At 43.3% G+C, this 7,557-nt stretch overlaps 1 pseudogene; it reads right to left on the reverse strand.

The window, feature by feature from the left end:
• Positions 1 to 338: 338 nt before the first annotated feature.
• LOC141581761 (uncharacterized) lies at positions 339 to 3,559 on the reverse strand (annotated as a pseudogene).
• Positions 3,560 to 7,557: the final 3,998 nt, after the last annotated feature.

Raw genomic sequence — 7,557 nt, forward strand, 5'->3', positions numbered from 1 at the left:
AGGAGAAGAAGAAATAATATTACATGACAGTTACAGTCCTCATTTTTGCAGCTGGTCATGTGGTCGTAGCTGGTATTGATGACTACCTTCTGCTATCCATTCTGTATGCCCTTTGCCTTCAGCAAGCACCTCAGCAGGTCATGGTTTTTTTCCTGGTGGAGTGACCCAAACCTTCCTTCCTGAAGGTTCTCGGTAATTTGTAGTCCTTCCTGGCTTGGGCTGTTGTTGTTTCCCATAGACATAAATTACAGGGCTTGCTAATACTAAGAGATGCCCAGTTGGTCTCCTGTATTCCCTGCATACTGTCTCTTACCTCCGTTATGGAGTAGTCACCTGATTTCATCTTGGTAGTCTGGGTCCATCGCTGTAGGCAACACTGCATCTCCCTTCTTAGCCTATTGACTTGAAGGTAGGAGGAGCCCAAAGTGTTCAGGTGGCCATCTTAATTTCCAGTTTAGTGAAATCGTTGTTGTGTCTCCTGATTGCAGCATTCCTCCCTCTGGAGCCAAGACCTGTAGGCCAGCAGAACGTAATGTCATGGGAACAGGAAGCAAAAATTTTGCTAGTGGTTCACTAGGGATGATGGTGAGTTGTGCCACTTCTACTTCCACCCGTTGACTCCTGGACCAATGAAGCCTGGTTATGGGAGAAACAGTACCCATATTTTGGATGCTGATTGATAGCATACATGGCCTGCTGGAGAACTTTGCCCCAGCCCTGCAAAGTGGTGTCACCTAGTTGGCATTGTAATTGTGACTTCAAAAGGCTATTCCACCTGTCTCTCAATCCAGGTGCTTCAGGATGATGGGGAACATGGTCAGACCAGTGAATTCCATGAGCATGAGCCTACTGCTGCAATTCTTTAGCCCTACAGTGAGTGCCTTGGTTAGAGGCAATGCTGCGTAGAATAGCCTGACAGTGGATAAGGCATTCTGTGAGTCCACAATGGTACTGTTGGCAGAAGCATTGCATGCAAGATAGGCAAACCCATATCTGGAGTAAGTGTCTATTCCAGTGAGGACAAACCTTTGCCCTTTCCATGATGGAAGAGTTCCAATATGGCTGATCACTCCAAGGAATGGTGCCATATTGAGGGCTCAGTGTTGGTTTCTGCTGCTGGCAAATTGGTCACTCAGCAATGGTTGTAGCCAGGTCAGCCTTGGTGAGTGGAAGTCCATGCTGCTGAGTCCGTGTGTAACCCTCCATCCCTGTCGCCGTGGCCACTTTGTTCATGGGCCCGTTGGGCAATGACAGGGGTGGCTAGGGAAAGAGACTGAGTGGTATCCACAGAAAGGGTCATTTATCCATTTGATTGTTAATCTCCTCCTCCACTGAGGGCAGCTGTTGGTGAACACTCACATGGGATACAAATATCTTCACAGTTTTTGACCACTCAGAGTGGTCCATCTACATATCTGTTCCCCAAATTCCTTTGTCACCAACTTTCCAATCATACTTCTTCCAAGTCCCTGACCATCCAGTTAAACCATTGGCTACAGCCCCTGAATCAGTATATAATCACACATCTGCCCATTTCTCCTTCTATGCAAAGTGCACAACCAGGTGCACTGCTCAGAGTTCTGCCCACTGTGAAGATTTCCCTTCACCATTGTCCTTGAGGGATGTCCTTAAAAGGGGCTGTAGTGCCGCAGCTGTCCACTTTCAGGTTGTGCCTGCATATCATACAGAACCATCTGTGAACCAGGCTTTAGTTCTCTCTTCCTTTGTCAACTGATCATAGGGAACTCCCCACGAGGCCATTAGTGCAGGCTAGGGGAGAGAAGGCTGGGCGGCAGGAGTGGAGACCATAGGTCATTTGAGCCACTTCCTCATGTAACTTACTTTGCCTTCAGGACCTGCTCAAGCCCAATCATGTATATACCACTTCCATTTGATGATGGAATGCTGCTGTGCATGACCCACTTTATGGCTAGATGGGTCAGAAAGCACCCAGTTCATGATAGGCAGTTCAGGTCGCATGGTGACTTCATGACCCATAGTCAAATGTTAAATTTCCACCAAAGCCCAGTAACAGGCTAAGAGGTGTCTCTCAAAAGGAGAGACATTCTGAGTTATCTGCAGAAGATGGCAGGGTCTTGCTCTCAAAATCCTAGAGGCCTCCACTCTGATTCACCTATGGGAGCCTGCGAAAGGCTTCAAACAGCATTTCTATCTGCCACTGACACCTTAAGCACCATTGGATCTGCCGGGTCAAATGGCCTGAGTGGCAGAGCAGCTTGCACAGCAGCCAGGACCTGATGCAGAGCCTTCTCCTGTTCTGGACCCCACTCAAAACTGGCAGCTTTTCGGGTCACTCAATAGGTAGGCTGGAGTAACACACCCAAATGAGGAATGTATTGCCTCCAAAATCCAAATAGGTCCACTAAGCGTTGTGCCTCTTTCTTGGTTGAAGTAAGGGCCAAATACAGCAACTTGTGCTTTATTTTAGAATAAATATTGTGACAAACCCCATACCACTGGACCCCTGGAAATTTTACTGAGGGAGAAGTTCCATGAATTTTAGTCAGATTTATTTCCCATCCTCTGGCATGCAGATGTCTCACCAGTAAGTCCAATGTGTTTGCTACTTCTTGCTCACTGGACCCAATAAGCATAATGTCATCAATGTAATGGACCAGTGTAATAGCTTGCAGAAGTGAATAGCTATCAAGGACTCTCTAAATAAGATTATGACACAAAGAGTTGATATACCCCTGAGGTAGGACAGTAAAAGTATATTGCTGGCCTTGCCAACTAAAGGCAAATTGCTTCCTGTGGGCCTTATGTACAGGAATAGAGAAAAAGACATTTGCCAAGTCAATAGCTGCGTACCAAGTACCAGGAGATGTGTTAATCAATGAAGCGACATCTAATAAAGCAATTGCAATAGGAATCACCACTTGGTTAAGCTTACGATAACCAACTGTCTTTCTCCAAGATTCATCTGTCTTCTGCACAGGTTAAATGGAAGAGTTGAACAGGGATATGGTGGGAATTACCACCCCTGCATCTTTCAAGTCCTTAATGGTGGCACTAATCTCTCTAATCCCTCCAGGGGCACAATTGTTTTTGAATTACCATTTTTCTAGGTAGAGGCAGCTCTAATGGCTTCTATTTGGCCTTTCCCACCACAATAGCTCTTACCCTACCCAGTTAGGGAGCCAGTATGGGGGTTCTGCCACCTGCTAAGTATGTCCATGGCAGTTATGCATTCTGGCACTGGGGAAATGACCATATCACAGCGTTAATCTGGGGACCCACTGGACCCACTGTAAGTCAGACCTGAGGTAAAACTCAATTAATTACCTGACCTCCATAAGCCCCTACTTTAACTGGGGGACCACAATGATGTTTTGGGTCCCCCTGGAATCAAAGTCAGCTCAGAACCAGTGTCCGATAGTCCCCAAAATGTCTGATCATTTCCCCTTCCCCAGTGCTCAGTTACCCTGGTAAAAGGATGGAGGTTTCCTTGGGGAAGGATGGGAGAAAGATTCACTGCATAAATTGTTGGTAATGTCGTGGGTACTTCCTCAAGGGGACTCAGCCTCCCCTCATTCAAAGAGTTTTAGGTCTGTAAACTGGCTCAAGTCTGGAAAATGATTGAGGGGCTGTGACTTTCTATTTTTAGAATTCAATTTAGTCTTTTGTCATTCAACCTAGAAGTTTTCTGTTTGTATAATTTAAGTAGGAATGCAGTAGGCTGCCTGTCAGTTTCACTTCTAGAAACACCATGACTAATTAGCCACTGCCAGAATCCTACACAAGTCAGATTGTTCTGATTGCTGCTTTGCCTCTGCTGTCCACCTCGCCTTTGAGGGTTAATGCTGCCACATGGCCCCTGGCATTTCAGGATGCAATTATTCCCATCGTATTTAAATTTTGTAGTTGAGTGACTGTAGTTCCCACTGTTAGATCTGACATACAGAGAAGAGCAATACAGGGCTCTTCAAAAATGTAGGTGCTGCCCTTACAAATCTGTTTCACAAGGCATTGGTCAAGGGTATATCTTCTGGATCCTCCCAGTTGGGATGAGTAGGTCTAAAGTGACTTCACCATCCCAATCTCCCTAAGCCTTTGAATCTCTTCCTCTACCTTAAACCAAAGAAGGTCAGGCATTTCCAGCTCATTCACAGTGGGCCATCTTTTAATCCATATTTCAGCTAACCAAGCAAATAAACTATTAGAACCTTTTTTAACTTCCTGAGCTGCAACATTAAATGCAGGGTCCCTATGTAGTGGGCTCAAATCAATAAATTCAGCCTGTTCCAACTCTTTGTTCCTTCCACCATTACCCCATACCTTTAATATCTATTCCCACGCCTGTTCTCCAAATAGCTGTTTTGATAAATTAGAGAACTCAAACAGTTCTTTTTGAGTGTAGCACACCTTCTTATGGGTCACACTCTCAACCTCACCTCTAGGGGCCCACCAGGACTTTAGTATAGTTATATGTCTAGAAGCAAACAGAGCTGTTGGGGGTGGCTTCTGAGGAGAATCAAGGTTATCTTGCCTGGCAACTGACTCAGGGGAGGCCTTCACTGTTGCCTCAGGCAGTGCAAGGTTTATCTCCTCAGATATCAGGTGGGAAGGCTGATGACAGCATGGGTCAGGGAGGGGATGTTGCCACTACTGGGAATGGAGAACCTGTTCCTTCTGGCAAAAAAGGTACATCAGAGTTTACAAACTCAGTGTCCCCAGCTTCATCAGGGTCCTCCCACACATCTCCATTCCGAATTTTAGGGCCCCATTCTTTTCCATTCAGTGCCCTCACATTAGCAGCAGACACCTGGTGAGGCTGTGCATGCATCTTTCATTGCAGGTGAGCCACTCACATAAGAGTTTGTGTCTGTTTTTCCACAATTTCAGCTCTTTCTGTACAGGAGATAAGACTCACTAAGGGCAGTCTTAGCAGATTTGAGGCTCAGTATCTGCTTCTGATCCCTGAGTTCATGACAGGATCCCTGAGTTCATCATTTTCTTTCATCACTTCATCCACTGAACTTAGGAGCAACCAACCAGCTTCATTATGTTCCTTAGTTCTTCATATATGGTCAAAGGTATTATGTACAGAGTCACTAAACGCCTTGCCTCTCACAGGCAGTGAATCAGGAGTATCAAATGCATTTATTTGCACAAGTCTCAAACAGTTCATGCCAAGGACTATCAGGGTTCCCATAATGTTAGAAGTAGAGTTCAAGTAGAATAGAAGCATTTTTGGTTCCAATCATATTAAGCATCCAAATCCAGAAATCCAAAAACCAATGAAAGAATGCCATCTTTAGTATTCTGTTCCTCTAAAACCACTCCTGGTACCAAAATCTGTATCAGTGAAGGTTCTCTTAGAGGGACAGAACTAATACATATATATTAGTTCTGTCCCTCTAAGAGACATATATATATATATATGTATATATATATAAAATATACACACACACATATATATGCGTGTGTATATATATATGGGACATATACATATATGTATATATATGGTACATATGTATGTATATATATGGTACATTTATGGGAGACATGGGAGTTTATTATATATATATATGTGTGTCTCCCATATATAAATGATATAAGTATTAACTTACATGATCACAAGACCCCACAATAGGCTCTCTGCAAGGTGAGGAGTAAGGAGAGCCAGTCCAAGTCTCCAAGCTGAAGAACTTGGAGTCTGATGTTGGAGGGCAGGAAGCATCCAGCACAGAAGAAAGATGGAGACTGGGAGGCTAGGTCCATCTCATCTTTTCATGTTTGTCTGCCTGCTTTATATTCTCTGGAAGATATATATATATATATATATATATATATATATATATATATATATAAAACTTTAGGTTCTGGGGTGCAGGTGCAGATTATGCAGATTGTTGCATAGGTACATACATGGCAATATGGTTTGCTACCTCCATCCCCCTGTCACTTATATCTGGAATTTCTCCTCATGGTATCCCTCCCCAACCAACCTCTCCACTCCCTACTGTCCCTCCCCTAGTCCCCCTCAACAGACCCCAGTGTGTGATGCTCCCCTCCCTGTGTCCATGAGTTCTCATTGTTCAATACCTGCCTATGAGTGAGAGCATGCAGTGTTTGATTTTCTGTTCTTGGGTCAGTTTGCTGAGAATGATGGTTTCCAGATTTATTCATGTCCCTAAAAAGGACACAAACTCATCGTTTTTTATGGCTGCATAGAATTCCATGGTGTATATGTGCCACATTTTCCTTGTCTATCATCGATGGGCATTGGGGTTGGTTCCAGTTCTTTCCTGTTGTAAACAATGCCACAGTGAACATATGTGTGTATGTGTCTTTATAATAGAATGATTCATAATCCTTTGGATATATAACCAGTGATGGGATTGCTGGGTCAAATGGAACTTCTGTTTCTAGGTCCTTGAGGAATGGCCACACAGTCTTCTGCAATGGTTGAACTAATTTGGACTCCTACCAACAGTGTAAAAGTGTTCCTATTTCTCCACATCCCCTCCAGCATCTTTTGTCTCTAGATTTTTTAATGATCACCATTCTAACTGGTGTGAGATGGCATCTCAATGTGGTTTTGATTTGCATTTCTCTAATGACCAGTGATGATGAGCATTTTTTCTTTGTTTGTTGGCCTCACATGTGTCTTCTTTTGAAAAGTGTCTATTCATGTCCTTCAACCACTTTTGAATGGGTTTGTTTGTTTTTTTCTTATAAATCTGTTTTAGTTATTTGTAGATTCTGGATATTAGCCCTTTATCAGATGGGTAGATTGCAGAAATTTTTTCCCATTCTATTGGTTGCCAGTTGACTCTAATGATTGTTTCTCTTGCAGTACAGAAGCTCTGGAGTTTAATTAGATCCCGTTTGTCTATTTTGGCTTTTGCTGCCAATGCTTTTGGTGTTTTAGTAATGAAGTCCTTGCCTGTGCCTGTCCTGAATGGTTTTGCCTAGGTTTTCATCTAGGGTTTTTATGGCGTTAGGTCTTACGTTTAAGTCTTTAATCCATCTGGAGTTAATTTTAGTGTAAGATCCAGTTTCTGTTTTCTAAACATGGCTAGCCAGTTTTCCCAACACCCTTTATTAAACAGGGAATCCTTTCCCCATTGCTTGTTTTTGTAAGGTTTGTCAAAGATCAGAAGGTTGTAGATGTGTGGCATTACCTCTGAGGCCTCTGTTCTGTTCCATTGGTCTATATCTCTGTTTTGGTACCAGTACCATGCTGTTTTGATTACTGTAGCCTTGTAGTATAGTTTGAGGTCAGGTAGCATGATGCCTCCATCTTTGTTCTTTTTGCTTAGGATTGTTTTCCCTATATGGGCTGTCTTTTGGTTTCATATGAAGTTTAAGGTGGTTTTCTCCAGTTCTGTGAAGAGGGTCATAGGCAACTTGATGGGAATAGCATTGAATCTATAAATTACTTTGGGCAGTATGGCCATTTTCACAATATTGATTCTTTCTAACCATGAGCATGGAATGTTTTTCAATCTGTTTGTGTCCTCTCTTATTTCCCTGAGCAGTAGTTTGTAGTTCTCCTCAAAGAGTTTCTTTACATCCTTTGTTAGTTGT

The sequence above is a fragment of the Saimiri boliviensis genome, chromosome 1, assembly GCF_048565385.1.
Source record: "Saimiri boliviensis isolate mSaiBol1 chromosome 1, mSaiBol1.pri, whole genome shotgun sequence".
NCBI lineage: Eukaryota > Metazoa > Chordata > Mammalia > Primates > Cebidae > Saimiri > Saimiri boliviensis.